We start from the raw sequence: 15,830 nt of genomic DNA on the forward strand, positions 1-15,830 counted from the left end.
TTTTGCTTTGCGGGTGGGATGAGCATTGGGTTTGTCTCTCTTTCCCTCTCTGGATGCTTCGGTGACTGTCCAGAGTGAGTGAAAGGAATAAGGAAAATGTTACAGGAGAGCAGTGATGCTGGAGAAAATGCAGCGCCGGTGGCTGGATTTGTTCGACAAAGTGCAATTACGCAATGGGAGGAGAAAGCTGTTCGGCTGGCGAGGGATTTCCAGCAGGAACTAATGGAGCCCCAGGCTCGGACATCTGGGATGGCCCCGAGAGCAGTCCCGGCCCCTTTTGGGTGCTGGAGGGCATTAAATGGCTCCTTCTGTCTCACACATGAGCTGCTTTGGAGGGGTCTTTACAGCGGGAGGCTAATGTCATCGGTTTGCTCCATCCTGAAAGCAAACAAACCAGGTGGCAGCAACTGCCCTGCCCAAAGCTGGGAGCCGTTCCTTTCTCCAGGGCCAGGTCCCCAAACGAGACGTGGTTGCCCTCGATGCCAGCTCTCCCTCTCCAGCTCCAGACAGGGGGATGTGCGTGTGCGTGTGTGTGTGTGTGTGTGTGCGCGCGCCCCTTTCTCAGCCCCTTCAGCATCCCTGATGGGTGTCTGGGGTCACAGCAGTGGGTGACACCAGTCCTTGTCCTCCGGGAAAAGGGTCGAGGGTATCTCTTAGAGTCAGCATTTTGTATGGACAGACTCTGCTTTACCCCAGTGGGGGGTTCCCAGGGACAGGCGAATGGGGTCGGGGGGGATAACCTCTTACTCCAGTGATAGGGACCTCTGATTTGGGCACCCCTGCACCGCAAACCTGGAGCATGGCTCTCCCCTCCCTGCTTTTTTTTTGGCTGGCGTTTGCCCGAGCTTCGGGGCGAGCTGCCTTTGCCAGCCTGTGTCATGCGAGCACCATGGGGAGTTTGCACCGAGCCGATCCGTTCTCCCCAACCCTTCTGCTAATGAGGGAGCAAACGCCTGGGATGGCTGCAGCACTGGAAGGTCAGAGCTGCCGCAGACCGATGGCCCCCTGGCTCTGCCTGTGGTCCCATCCTCCTCACGTCTTTGCCGTGTCCTTAGTAATGTTTTGGGCTGCAAAGAGGGGCTGAGAACAAAGTGCTCCGTGGAAATCTTGTGTCCAGGTTGGTACCATCGGCTGGAAAAAATGATAGCTAGAAAGCAGAGCACTCGCCGAGCCTTGCTCAACGAACAGGCAGTTGTTAACTCTGCATGAAGTGTTTGCAGGTCTCGAACACAATAAAAAAAAAAACCCCAAACCCACTTGCAAATTCTGCTTGTCTAATTAGGGTACCAGGAAAGACTCATCCATCCTTATGTGTCTGGTGTGTCCTCATCTGCACATGTGAAATTCGGGCCATCAAACACTTGGAGCCGCCATCGCAGCAAGGCGCTCCTGTCCGGAGACAGGTCTTTAAATCACTCCTGAGCTCTGGGAAAATTGCAGACAACTCGAGAACAGAAAATGAAAAGACGAAGCATTGTTCCTGGAGTGTTTGCCCTGAATTATTTGCTCAGTTTTAATAATAAGTTACACACAAGCAAAACTGAAGTGGCTCGGATGATTTTCCGGGGAAAACCAGTCTGGTGGCTGCTGCGGAGCGGTGCCCGGTCCCCAGCTCCTCCGGCAGCCGTTGGGGATGGGAATCAATGTGCTCCGGGAAGATGGGTTGGGAAAAGTGGGGGGAAAATAAACCCTCTTTAATGCATTTCAGTGCAGTATCCAGATGCAGGAGCTGGAATTAAAGCTTTTAATTTATTTTTCTGGAGGTGGAGGGGAAAGCGATGGTGGGGATGATCCTGTTCTGTGTCCTCTCCACTGACCCCATCACTTCCATGGGCTAATACCTGACAGGCATCAGCAGGGCAAACTCTGAGCTGTTTTCCCTGCCTTATTCTAGGCCAGTTTGACTAAATCTAGCTTGTTTAGGATGAATCACTCCAGCACTGCTGGTTGTGACCTGCTGGCCACTGTGCTTGCTGAGCCTCTGCAATTCCCCTTTTATTGGTAAAAATGAGAAGTTGCCTTTTTCTCTGGGATCACAGATTGCAAATAATGATTGCCTTAAACACAGGCTATTTCACAGCTTGCTGGCACTTTTGGGGATGGGATTGCAGGGCGTTCAGTGCCGGTGACACCAGGAGTCAGGCTGGTGCTGTGTTGGCATGGTCCAACAGGCGCCTTAATTTAAGTCTCCTTAAATTAACTCTCCTTAATTTAACTCTCCTCCTTCTCACCTTTATCTTTTTGAATGAAGCAGAGTGGATGAGGTCTTGCCACAAACTAAGCACTGTGTACTGCACACCCCGCCCAGGGCTCTGGAGTAGTTCGCTGTGCCTGATTCTTTGGGGAGCGGAGCATGAGGAGCTGTTTGCACTGAGCACCCATAGCTGCACCCATCTCCCTGGATTTATTAGTTTCTCTTTTCTGCTTTTTCTCCTGTTTCCTTTCCACGGGGTTATTTATAGCCGGGCCAACTCTGCTGCCCATTCTCCTCTCCCTCCTACCTCCCCAGGTGCTGCCTTGAGGAGGCAGGTAGCTTATTCCCAGCAAAGGATGCTGTCAGAGCTTTGCCCAAGGGCACAGGTATAAAACTTGCTGCAGGAACAATTTGCTGCAGGAATTATGCTGAACTAGCCAAATTGGGCAGTTTCAGGGCAGCAACTGGAAGTGCACTGATACAATCTCCCCAACTTGCTTCCAGCTTGATCCTGCAACCCAAAAAGTGTTTCGCAAGGAAAATCTAAACTGCTGATCTTTCACCCTCTGCACTGGACTGGGACCTGATTTTGGCATTTCTGGCACTAGCAAAACATCATTTTTCCCCCCAGCTCCTTCCCTATGTGATTCCCGTGAGAGCCCTGAGCAGTTTGCTGATGCCAAGCTGCATCCCCTGAGACCACAGAGGGTCTGGGCGTGTGGGGCAGGATGGCAGGAAGGCTCTCGAGCCCCGAGAGCGGCTCTGCATCTGCCTGGCTGTTGGCAGAAGGCAGCAACCTTTCCCCCAAATTGAAAACATGCTTTTAGGGTAAAAAAACCAAACCCAAACCCAACAAAAAAAGTCAGTAGCTGCAATGCCATCTGTGCCTGCAGCACTGAACAGCGGGCACAAGCCACCCGAGCAGGCTGCTGTGCACAGAGCCCCTCCCGAGCACCTATGCCGGGTAGCTGAAAGCGGTGGTATGAGCCTTCCTCCTCCCTTCCTCCCCCTCAGAGAGGAATGTCCTGTTTCTCTTGGGAACAACATATCTCCTTGGCATCTCTCTCTTTGGAAGCTTTGATTTCTTTTCCAACTGTGGCTCTCCAGCTTCAGCAGCGTGTCTTGGATATTTTTTTCTCCCCGTGGTGCCCCTCCCGTTGATCCCAGGGGGAAGGCTGGTTGAGAATCTCTCTGGCAGACCTGGCTGGAGGGGACGGAGGGCTGAGGGCAGCGGGTTGCCAGTTCATTTATTTTCCTCGATGGGGCTTCAAAAAGTGATGGGCTGATGGGTTTGGAGTCTCAGGGGGGCAATTTCCCTGGCAGCATCCAAGTTGTGTCACCTCTCTGCTTGGCTCTGTGACGACAGTGTTGATTTGAATTCTTCCAACTTAAGACTGATTTAAATGATGGTGAAGTTGGGGGCTGATTTAAATGATGGTGAAGTTGGGGGGTGGCGTGTGGGAGTAGAGCACTGAGCGCTATTCTTTTTCGGTTGTCATATGCCTTCATAAAGACTTCTGCCTTGGGGATTTGCATAGATCCGTGGTCCAGATTGTGCTACAAAACCCACCGGTGGTCTGCAAAGCTATGGCAACGGCTTCTGTGCTGGCTCTTGAATCACACAAAGCTGGAAAGTTTAGGTGTGTTTGTAAGTCTTCATGCCACGGCCACTCCTCTTTGGTTCGGGGGCTGCAGCCAGGGCTTGGAGGGCAGCGGGGACACCCCATCTCTGCTCCTGACCCACAGCATTCCCCCTCCTCAGCAGCCCCATCCCCTGGGAGGTGTCTGGTTGCGTTCTATTCTATTCTATTCTATTCTATTCTATTCTATTCTATTCTATTCTATTCTATTCTATTCTATTCTATTCTATTCTATTCTATTCTATTCTATCCTCTGCTAGCACATGCTGCTTTACTGAGCACTCCCAGCCTTGCGCTTGAGACCACTCTAATTTGATGGCGAGGTGGTGAGGTCAAGGAAAAAAACCTGTTCTCAATGCTTTTGTGAAAAATAGGTGTTTGGGTAATGACCTCACGGAGAGGCAGAGCGAGCTGGTCTCCTACCAGCGAAACCGCAGGAGGCAAAGGAGGGGGATTGTGCAAATGTCCCAGTCACAGGGAAAGCTTAATTCAGTCGTTGTAATTGCTGAGGACACGCACATCTGTAGGAAAGCAGGCTCCCTTCCTCGCACTGCTCCCAGAAGGGCTTGTTTGTTTAATTTTATCTCGCAGAGAAAATTATAAAAAGAAAAAAAAAAAAACCACCACCCTGTGGTTTTGCTCAGCTGCAGCACAAAAACGCCCCAGCAGAGCCTGGAGAGCGCCAGGGAGCGAAACCCTCGCCTAAGCCCAGGTATTTCCATCGGGGGAGAGGGACAGCAGAGGGGCCGTGTGGCAGTCGGCAGCCCCAGTGCTCTGCCGGGACCCTGGTGCCTGCCTGCACGGGGCTGGGATGGAGCCAATTGCGGGAACCACCAGATTTGGAGAAATCCGGCCATCGCACTCGCCACTCTGCTCTTGCTCCTTCCACCTTGTGCTGATGGAAACCCCATTGCCTAGAGCAGCTGTATGCATAAAAGAGGGAGATATTTGCCCTTTGAGAGGCTGGAGGAGGATGGGGATGTCACTGGGGACCCTGGCATGGCAGCCCGGCTTGCCCGGGTGCCAGCAATGCACTTTCTGACCTAGCAGAGTGGGCAAGATTGTATTTTGGGGCAAAAAGTTTAGATCTTTGGGATGGTTGATGCTTTGCAAGCTGCCATCTAAACCCTGCCACGGTCATGGCTGGTCAGGGCTGGTGTGGCTGGATAAGGTGGAAGCGTTTGTGCTCTGGTTTCAGCTCATTTTCTTCAGTGTCATTAGTTTAAATTTCCAAGGGAGCCTGGGCTTGGCATCAGACGCTGACATCCTTTAATTTAGCAAATGTAAAAATGGGACTTTTTCCAACTGGAGTGATTAGAAACGTCCCTCTCCGTTCCCCAGCCGTGGTGTCGGGTGCTGGCCAGGCCGTCGCCCTGTGCTGTCAACCACCCCTCTCCCCCCACCGGCGTGACTGCGGCTGAGACCTCCCACACTCATCACACAGGTGTGACGGCCCATCATCATCATCCCTGCCCGTTGCTCAGCGCTGCCAGGAGCTACCGATGGTCCCAGCTGGCAAAGAGCAATGGGGGGTGGGCTGGATGCAGGAGGGGAGCTTGCTGGGGTGAGGGATGGAGCCGTGCCCCCCGTGACACCCCCCTCAGCACCCGTTGAAATCCCGCCCCTAGCAGTAACACCCCAGTGCCCTGACAAGGCCCTTCTCCACCTCCAGGTTTGCGTATAAAGGCGCGTGTCCCCCCTAAGCTGCTTAATGAGGGTTAAGAGGCTAACGGGCTTATTACCAACAATTATTTCCACAGCCCTGCAGGTGTCCCTGAAAACGGCGGGGCCCCCACACCCGCCCAGGAGCATCCTGCCAGTATCGCTGCCAGCCAGCCTAGGGTGCCACGAGATTGTTGGTGCTCAGCTGGCTGCCTAGTCAAATCGGTGCCTGTTTTCAGGGTGTTTTTACACTCTGTTACAACGATCCAGTCTGTGGTTTTGGTAAGGGAGTGTGTGTGTGGGGTGGCATCCCTATGGATACCTCCTCCTCGCCCCCCCCCCCCCCCCGCCCTGGTCCCTCTCACTCTGCCTCCAGAGCCGCTCTGCAGCATCCCTGGGCGGTCGCCTGGAGACGGCCGCGACGGGTTGCCACAGCGACGGAGCCTTCGCTCAGCATCCCTCCAACTCCGCTGGCTTGGCCGAAGTTGGGCGAGAGAAAAATATCCCGGGGAGGGGACACCAGCCCCTCCCCAGGGCAGCAAGCGCAGGGCTGGGGAAACTGAGGCACAGCTGGTGGAGATGGAGGCACCTGTGAGGTGATGGAGGTTTTGGAAGATGCTTGTGGGTGTAACGGGGCTGGTGGAGGGCAGGGGGTACCCACAGTCTTTGGGGGGGGTCAGTGTGTTGTGGAGGCAGGTGCTGGTGCAACATCTCTGCACGAGTCGTCCCGGCAGCAGCGGTTGATAGTCACGATGTCATCTGTGTTGACATCCAGCGTGTGCTGGGATGGGCTGGAGGGGTGTGCACACCCCAGGGGGTATCAGCCACCAAGAGCCCAGCCAAAAACCTGGGCTCCCCCACACAGGGCCGGGGGGACTGGTCACGATGTCACCAGGGTCCCTCAGGGATGGGGTCCCATGGGGACACGGTGGTGCCACGGGCTGGCGCGTGGCCCTGGGGACACACCATGGTGAGGGAGAGGAGGGTGAAGCCCTTTGGGTTGACACCGGTTGCGGTGCCCCCCACCAGCCCCGCCATGGAGGGCTCCCCCCGCTGTCCCAAGCCTATAATTACAGATGATGTCCATGGAGGGCGAGGAGAGGTTATATATCTTTGGTGTTCAGAGAATTATTTCTGCTCCCTTATCGGCTTTATACACACCTTGAACTTGGGCTGGGCCAGGCTGAGGGGAAGGAGATGACATGGATTGCAGACAGTCCCCATGCTCGGGCCCATCCAGACTCTGTACCTCAGTTTCCCCTTTTCTATGGACAAAATCCCTGCTGCACCCTACTGCCGTGCTAAGGGGAGGGCTCCTTGCTGCTGGTGTGAGCACCGGTGGGACCAGCAAGCGGTTTTCACCTCCAACAAAAAAAGAAGGTGATTTTTCTTCCTCCCTTGGGAAAGACTTGAAGGTGCTTTTTGGGTCACGGCCATCATTAAATGATAAGTTCAAAAAACCAAGGTCCTGCCTGCGGGCACTGACTGCCTTGACCTAATCTGGTGTCACATCCCCTCGGTTTGAATTTTTTGCATCCTTCTGGCATGTCCTAAAAATCCCCGGAGTTGGGGCCTTGCGGTGCTGTAGCTGCTGCGTTTTCTCAGCAGGGTGCTGGTGGTGGGTGCTCGCCCTGTTCCCCCTACTCCTCACAGCACCATCACAGCCCTCCTGACCCCCCCGCCCTCGCCCCACCATCGGCACAGCCGAGCCAGGAGACGGCGCGATGCTGGCAAGGCCCGAACATCGCTGGTGACTGCTGCAGGAGGTCAGGGGCTAGTGGGGAGGCTGGAGCAGGGTCCCCCCCCCGGTCACGTACACTTGCATTTACACCACTTGCACAGTTATGACCCAGCGGGGATGTTGGAGGGCGGCCGGGGCCGTGTCGATAGGAGCGTGCAGGGCGCACGCAGCCAAGGGCAGCGGGGGTGGCATTGTGTAATTCTCTGTGTGGCTCTTCACCGGGGGCATGTCGCCGTCGGTCACCCTCCCCAGTGCCACCAGACCTGGCCGCTGCCCCAGCCACAGGGCACCTTGGATCCGTCCCCCTCCCTGTAGCCACCACAGCCACCCGGCTGTGCTGGGATGCTGCGTGACGTCTGGTTTTACACCTCCAAAGGATGCTGGCGGGAAGGACCGGTACCCCAGGGGTTAGGTAGGCTGTTGTGGCTGGCAGCAATGTGCCACCACCTTTGTCCCCCAAAATCTTCCCTTGACAGAATTTTGGTTTTGCTTGTTGGAGAAACGGTGCCGTGCTTCTTATCAACCCACGTGTGCACACACAGCGGTGCCGGGGCTTGCCAACGCCGGGCTTTGCACTCGCCTTATTTATTGTATGGTTGCCCAGAAACACACATGAAGGCTGTTTTTATAGGGCTGGTCAGAAAAAAAAAGGGATTCCTGGCTTCTACTTCATTGCTTTTGTGATCCTGCAGTGTGTGCCTGGGTGAGCCACCCATCACGACCTGGGCCGTGCAAAGGAGCAGAGGAGGGAACACAATGGGGTGTGCGCCAAACCTCACTGGTTTAAAAATGACTTTTTAAATGCCCAGGTCTCTGTCTGCAGGGTCTGCAGCTGCCGGGCCCCTTAGCGAAGCGATGCACAACAGCACCTGAGGCTGGGCCACAGAAATACTGAGAAAGGAGTTATTTTAGGGACTCCCACATCTGCCCAGCAGGTACCTGGGCAGCCACCCTTGTTTGAGCAGGGCTTGCCAAATGAGGTGGGTACCCCCAGAAGTGATGGTGGAGTGACCCCAGGAGGTCACCTCCCACTTGTGGGGTCCCAGTGCTGGTGGATGCCGACACCAGGTAGAGATCTGACTTCTGGCTGCCAGGGCCAGGCTGAGAGGGCACCCGGGGCTGGTACCCGTGGGCAGGGAATGAGGGAGGATTAATTGAGTCGCTGATCCCTGACAGCAAGAGGGGACGGGGAGCAGCAAGCCCCCGCGGCGTTACACAATGCCTGTGCTAAATCTTCGCTGCAGCAGATAAAGACGGTCCCCAAATTACCCTGCCCTGCCTTTGCCACCCTTGCAGCTACTTGAGTTTGAGGTTGTGTCTGCAATCTGGGGGTGTCCAGCTCTGCAGTGATATCAGGGCAGGGTGGAAAGGGCAGAAACCCAGTATCCTCTAGGAAGGTCTCCTCCAACCAGGCTCAACTTGAGGAACGAGAGCGTTGAAGGGAGCTTTCGCAGGATTTAAGACACCGAAACTCTTGAACTGGTGTGAGCAGAGCCATGAGCTGGAGGAAAACTAGTAGCAGCAAAGCAGTGCAGAGGCCTGTTTTGTCCTGAAGATGTCGGGCAGCATCATGTGTGTGCCAGAGGAGTTTGTCACCCCCAACAGAACAGGAGGGGGATTTTTATTCCTCCTCTGGGAAATGCTTGAAGATGGGTTTTGGGTCATGGCCATCATTAAACTGTAAGTTCAAAGAACCAAGGTCTTGCCTTGGACCACTGACTGCCTTGCCCCCATCTAGCAGTTCATCCTACAGGCTTGAAATTGTTGCATCCTTCTGGCTGGTCCTTCACATCCCCAAAATCTCTGAAATTCCCTTCAAGCTGCTTCTCTTCCAGCCCCCCAAGACCACTAAGGTATCTTGGGCTTCTTACACTGCCATGACCGCTGTTTTGCTCCCTACCCCTTAGAAATGTCACCGAAGGTGGATGTCCCCCTCGCTGGCGGTGGCTCCCCATGGCTGCAGCCGAGGTGCCAGCTCCTGTACATGTAGGGAAGAAGAGAGGCTGTAATCTGAGCTCGGGAGCAATTAGCCAGGACAGAAACGTGCTGCTCGGCAAAGTCCCCCCTGCCTGCTCGCTCGCTCGGCTGCCGGCATAGGGCTCAGCATCTGTGGCTCTCACTGTGATCGGGGGTAAGTAGAGCCAGGAGGGCAGCTCTGCCTGAGCATGGCATGTCCTTCCTCTCCATCTCCTTCTTTCTGGGGCTAAAAGTCAAGTTTAGGGCTCTGCCGACAACTTAACCCATGGTGATGTCGAAGGGTGCTGGAAACGCGGCTGCTTCTGGGGTGGAAATGGCAACTGTACCCTGGCACGGCTAAGGAACCAGGAAAATGGCTCAGGATAGCAGCATACGGGTTGTATTTTTCACTGAGAGTTGAGCAATTGCTGATGTTTGGATGGAGCAGGAATAACCGTGGGTTTATAGCCCCGAAAAGAGTGGAGGATGCTGATGAGCAGTTGATGGCTCAGCCTTGCTTACATCCCATTCTCCCCTTCCTGAAAAGGACCTGTGCATCCCGAGCTGGCTCTCGTGCTCATCCCGCTCCTCTCTGTGCCGATTCCTTGCGGAAACATTGCCGTGGGGAGAGCGACTGCAGCCGGTGCCGAGGCGCTTGTCGTCGCTCTCCCCGCGGCTCACGGCTCCATCGGCTCTGGCTGGCAGCCCCATCGCTCCCAACCTGCCGCACGTCGCGCCTTCAGGATAAACATTTCCCGGGCGCAGGCTCTGCCCACACACGCGATTTCCCTCGAGCAGGAGACACGGCTCTTGGAGGGGGTTTGTATTGGGTGAGAGTGGAGTTCTGTGGGAAAACCCGCCTTGGGAGTAATGGGATTTGGGAAAGGGACATTGATGGGAGCTGGGCAAGCAGGAGGTGCAGGATTAGTCCTGCCGCGGGCAAGCTGGGGCTGAACAGGGTCCACATCCATCCTCTTCTGCCTCTAAGGTGTGAGCAGAAATCGCTCCGTGAGAAGGGTCTTAAAGTAATTCATGCCTGTGATACCCCAGGAATGCTGCCGAGCACTGCCCTGGAGCTACCTGCAGCATGGGAGGCCCTTGGCGCTGCAGCTCTTAGCTCATCTGGTTGGTGAAAAAATTTGTTTGAAGACATTTGCCCTTTCTGTCCTGCTTTTCCTTTTCTTTCCATGGTGCTTTTTAGGAGCTGGGTGATCCCCCCTTGGTCGGGGACAGAGCTGGGGCAGGGTTGTTGCCTTCCCTCCGAGCCTCTTGGCATGTGCTGGCTGGGAACCCGCCATTCCCGATGGAAACCCGCATCCCTACAGAGGCCCTGGCAATGGCACAATGGAGGCACAGGGCAGGCAGGAGCATGGCTGGCTGATTTCACCTCTGCCTTCATCTGCCCGAAGCCCCATTGCTGGCATTTGTCCCTGGGATGGTTTGGGGCTGGGGCTGGAGCCTGGCACATATCCAGATTTGGGAGCATGCCAGAGGGATCAGGGCCATGTGATGGAGGGGAGTGCACAGGGCGGGTGCAGGGACACCGCAAGGTCACCCATTCAAAAACACCCTCTGACCCACACGGTCCAGGGATGGGGCTTTTTGGGAGGGAGGCGCCCACTGCAGCCCAGGCAGGGAGGGGGACTTGCTTGAGGACTTGCACATCCCACCAGCACCCTGGGCACAGCCAGGCCAAGAGATATTTCAATTCAAAGCCCCAAACACCTCCCAGCCACAAGTCCCACCCAGGGGGGCTCATCTTCACCCTCCAAACACCCCACTGACTCCATAGCCAGCTCCCTTCCTCTACCTAGCACCAGACATCTCCATCCCCAGTACCTCAGCCCCACCAGCTCTGGGAGGCTCCCGGGACACCCCCAGTCACTGTGGCAGGACATGGCGAGAGGGGACAGGCTATTGCCGCCGCAGAACCTTAATTCCCGGGACCATGGGGCTGCTGGGAGCAGATCTCTGACGTCCTGTGGGATAAATCCTGCGAGGAGCAGGGTCCGGGGCACCAGCAGGCTGGGAAACCTCCCCTCCCCCTTGCTAAATCCCTTCCCCGGCGCAGGACAGTAGGTTACGGGACTCAACCAGAGGTTGGATATAAGGAGATTACAATTTCTCCCCCGGGATAATCTAGAAATTCAATTAAAACTCTCTCTCGCCAGGGCTGCAGCAGGGCCACGGGGCACCCTGCGCCCCGCAGCCATGGCTGGGGAGTGCTGGGGAGACCCCCCAGGGCACGCACCAGGTAAGGGCTGACCCCCTCCTCCTGGGGTCCAGCCAGACCTTCCCTGCTTGGGGGGGTGGCTGGGGCTCTGCCCCTTCCCAGGGTGATTTGCTGGGGTATTAACACCCGTCCTCTGAGCCGGGGCAGCTGGGACTGGCTGCGGGGGGGCCGCGGGGGGCTGCGGGGAAGGGGCTGCGGGTACCCTGGAGGTTTGGGTATGGGTGTCGTAGGGACAGGGCAGCCTGGTTGCATCCCCTGGGGTTTTGGGGTATCCTTCAGCAGCCCGCAGTGGGGATTGACCCTGCCAAGGCCTTCACCCGCCTCCTTGCCCTCATCCTTACCCACAGCCACGTCCTGCTGTCTGGCCATATGAATACGAGTGGACAGAAAAACAGCTCAGGGATTTCAGGACCTGGTGAGGCGACAGGGCTGGCTGAGAGTTGGGGGGACTGTGGGTGCTGTGGAGTTTCCTGACCCCTCTGACGTTGTGCTGCAGCTGGGCAGGGGGGGAACATCACCAGGAGCAGCAGCGGGGCAGCGGGGGTGGACGTACAGCCCTGGAGTCCTCACACCGTGGTGTGCGGGTGCCGGAGCAGGGCTGGGTGCTGGGGCAGCTGACCGGGATGCTTGGTCCCCCCATCATGCCATGCAGTTGGGGACCAACTGTATGCTCAGTGCAGCCTCTGAAGGGATCTTTCCCAGGATCTCAGCTGATCCAGGGCACATTTAGCAGGAGTTTTAGGGTGCTTAAGCACAAGTCCATCACTCCACAAAGGCCACCTGGCCCCAGTGGTGCTGAATGCTGCACGTGGCCCCTTTTCTCCTCACATGCCCGCGGTGGCATCTGCACGTGGCTCAGGGGGACGGGGATGAGCGAGCACCTCTCCAGGCATCCTGTCACCTCCGGTCTCCCTGCCAAGGGCCTTCCTTTTCCCCTGTGCCTCAGTTTCCCTCCTGCATGTGTCATCAAGGCTCGCAGACAGCGATGTCTCTGCTGCTCACTGGCACTAACAGGGTGCATGCGAGTCTGGGGGATGGGTGCATGCCTGCAGCTGTTTTCTACCTGTGTCCCTGCCAAAATGGAGCAGTTTTTTCTCATTAGGGATGGACTGTAGTGGGACCCTCTTGCCTGTTGTCCCTGGCAGCAGAGGGGAAGCAGGGGGTCGTTTATTCTCCGGATTCGTCAGGGACTGGCCTGCCCTGTGTCAATTCTTAATTTATTGGAAGTGCCCAAAGACGGGGTGTTGGAGGAGGGAATTATTCAGGCAGCAGCGCTGCCCTGGCACGGTGGGAACGCGCTTGGCCAGGGGATGACGACAGCTCGGGGACCCCCCAGCTCCTCTGCCGCCTCCCCTATTTTGTAGGTGCTCAGTGCCAGGTTGCTTTGTCGGGATGGCATGAGCAGGAGCAGTTTGGGCACCCTTGGCTGAGCCAGCATGGCCACAGCCCCACGCCGGGAGCAGAGCTCCCTCCTCTCTGCTGACATTCACCGTCCTGCTGCTGGGGCATGAAGGGCATCGGTCTGGGAGATAGCAGCGTTATCTCCTGACATAGGGCTGCAACGCGCGTGACCTCCTCAAACCAACCCCTCCCGGACTGTCACTTCTTCTACCCCACAGCCAGGGGACCTGTGTCCCCCAGCTCAGCTCCTCCGAGTCCCCACCCGGATCGATCCCACCCAAACGCAGCCCAGTTCCCCGCACACCTCCATGAAAACCCATTCTGGGAGGATGCAGGAGGGGGCAGCAGTCCTGATGGCCCCAAAACACGTCCCCTCCAGAGGTACAGGAAAAGGTGTGACGATAAATGACATCGACATATTCAGTCAGCTCTAACTAATGACCTCCCTGGCACTCAACACATTTTCCCGGCACGCTGACTGTTCAGAATATTGTTGTAACATTTAACTCCCTTTTAAAAAAAAAAAAATAATAAAATTAGCCGTGCAGTTGGCAGATTGCTGGAGACACTTGGATTCTCTGTGGGAAACCGCTCCGCGGTGGGAGTTCGGTTGCTGCAGTTTAGTGGCAGGAGTCGTTGCCTCTAATGTCAGCTCATTAGCTGGGGTAGTCCACGGCGTCGCTGCGCTCAGAGCCCGCGGGGAGCTGTGGGCCGTTCCTTCCCGCTATTAATATTACAGGCCTGTTTTGTTTCCTACATGTTAACACTATTAGCGCTGCTCAAGACGCGTGGCACGAGCGGCAGGGGATGGTCCCGGGCCTGCTCAACACTCAGTGAGGGTTTGTCTGTGCCGAAGCTGGGCTGGCAATGGGATTCAGGGGCTGCAGTTATTAGGGGAAGTTTTGAGTTTGTTCCTGGGGTAAAATTGTGATGGTCAGGGGTGTGAAACCCCTGGGAAGTAGTCAGGGAGGGGGATGTAACCTCCTGTAACACCTCTGCCAGCACCCTGGGGCAGTTCTGGTTGTGGGGAGATGCCAGGGTGATGTTGGGGGATGGCACTCATGACCGAAGGAAACGCAGGGTGACCATGGGGTCACGGTCCCAGTTGGTGTCCACGGCAGGGCCCGTCCAGCCACGGGTTTCCACACGTTCGCAGGAGTCGTCTCCCAGCCTGAGCCTCCCAGAGCAGCAACGTGGGGCTCCAGCCTTCAAATTAAAACCAAACCAGAAATTCAGCTTTCAGCGAACTTGAGAAAGCGTATTTCCAAACAAAACTGTGCTAAATAAAGTACGAGCCGCAGGCGGCCGCCTGCTCCGACAGATCCACTTTGCTCGCCTTTATTTAGCTGCCATCTCCCCATGCTGCTGCTGTCGGCCTGGGGCCAAGTGGGGTTAGTTCCCCCAAGAGCTTTGGTGCTTTGAGGAGGGCTCAGTCCTGTGGCCTTGGTGAATGTGGGGTCCCACATGGGACATAGGCTGTGACACGAGAGCTGCCCATTCCCTGAAGCAGTGTCAGCCTCTCGGGTCTGTCCTAGCATCCCCCCACAGCAGAGCATTCCCTGATGTCTGGGGTGCTCAGACAGGGTGAAACCCTGTGTGACATGGGAGGAGGGAGAGGAAAGGGAAAGGAGGGAGGCAGGGGGGCAGGGGGGTGGAAGGAAGGAAGGAAGGAAGGAAGGAAGGAAGGAAGGAAGGAAGGAAGGAAGGAAGGAAGGAAGGAAGGAAGGAAGGAAGGAAGGAAGGAAGGAAGGAAGGAAGGAAGGAAGAAGGAAGAAAGGAAGAAAGAAAGCAAGCAAGCAAGAAAGAAAGATGCATGGAGAGCAGGAAGGAAGGAAGAAAGAAAGGAAGGAAGAAAGAAAGGAAGAACCAGAGAAAACAAGACAGGGGAAAGGGGAAAGTGGAGGGGAACGGAGGTGACTGGGGAGCTCGAGGGTCCCCAGGAGCATCACCCCTGGGTGAGGGGAGCACCACTGCCTCTGCAGTCACCCTGGTACGTCTACCCTCCCAGCACAGTTAATCCAGACCCCAGCTAATTCTCTCGCAGTTCACTGGGAGCTCATTGCATTTTGTTCACTTCTCAAATGCATCTAGAATTAATTAAAAAAACCCAAAAGTAAATTCATCCTTGGCAAAAACATTCGCCTTATTCCCCTGAGGCAAGCCAGAGGGGTGATGGAGAAGCAGCCTTTTTTGTCTCTAAATGCTCAGCTCACATTAAAAAAAGAGGAGAGAAAGCCTTAATGAATGTAGCTGGTGTGGTCAGGAGGAAGACTTGGGATGGGTGACCAGGCTGCAGCGTGATCCTGCAACCGGCCTGACACATCTGCAAGGCCACTTTGGTCCTGTTTGCCTTCCAGTGACTATGAGGTTGTAAATATTAACTGTTTGTGTCTGTTTTACTCTTCCTCATGGCCGTAAGGAGGGAGAGGATCTTGTGCCAACTGCCCCAGCCAGGTGCAAGCAATCGCTTGGTCTGCCGACACATCACAAATAACCATGGTGCTTGAAAAATCAGCTTTTGGGATAAAAAATGGTTGTGCCTGGATTGCAGCAGGTGGAAATATGTTATTTGGCATATAAGATGGTGCCACACGTGAGTTTGTTTCCAGCACCTGGGAGGTTTGGACAGGTTGTTAGTGCTCTTGCTTGTGGTGCTGGGATTCTGCAGGGATACCCAAGTCCCAGGTTGGATTTGGGGTGAATTTCTGAAAAAGGCAAACAAGTCAGGGTATTCTTGCTAGCCAGGCTGCTGCAGTCCCAGGCAGGCTGTGCCTGGCAATGCTTTCTGGCTCTGGGCTGGCCACCACATAATGGAAAGGGTGTTCTCATCCCAGCGTGTCCCCGGGCACTCAAGCTGATTGCAGAAATCGACTGCATCGATCGGACCAGCAGATCCAACACAGCTCGAACACCCCGGTGGGTTGGCCTGCGTCTCGGCGTGAGCCAGACACCCTGTGCTGTGGGGATGGGGTACTGTGGGGGGCTCTGCACCTGCCTCCCCAC

General features: G+C 55.8%; 1 protein-coding gene across 3 annotated transcripts in view; it reads left to right on the forward strand.

The window, feature by feature from the left end:
• LOC141950514 (ATP-sensitive inward rectifier potassium channel 12) overlaps positions 1-15,830 on the forward strand; it is a 45,668-nt gene that overhangs the window by 19,215 nt on the left and 10,623 nt on the right. The window contains exons 1-3 of one of the 3 annotated variants that reach the window (XM_074885397.1): positions 9,647-10,023; positions 10,182-10,318; positions 11,365-11,447. The exons of the other annotated variants lie outside the window; for them this stretch is intronic. The gene's annotated coding sequence lies outside the window, so the exon portion shown is untranslated. Of the gene's footprint in view, positions 1-9,646; positions 10,024-10,181; positions 10,319-11,364; positions 11,448-15,830 lie in introns of those variants that run through there. 3 annotated transcript variants of the gene reach the window in all.

The sequence above is a fragment of the Strix uralensis genome, chromosome 16, assembly GCF_047716275.1.
Source record: "Strix uralensis isolate ZFMK-TIS-50842 chromosome 16, bStrUra1, whole genome shotgun sequence".
Taxonomy (NCBI): Eukaryota; Metazoa; Chordata; class Aves; order Strigiformes; family Strigidae; genus Strix; species Strix uralensis.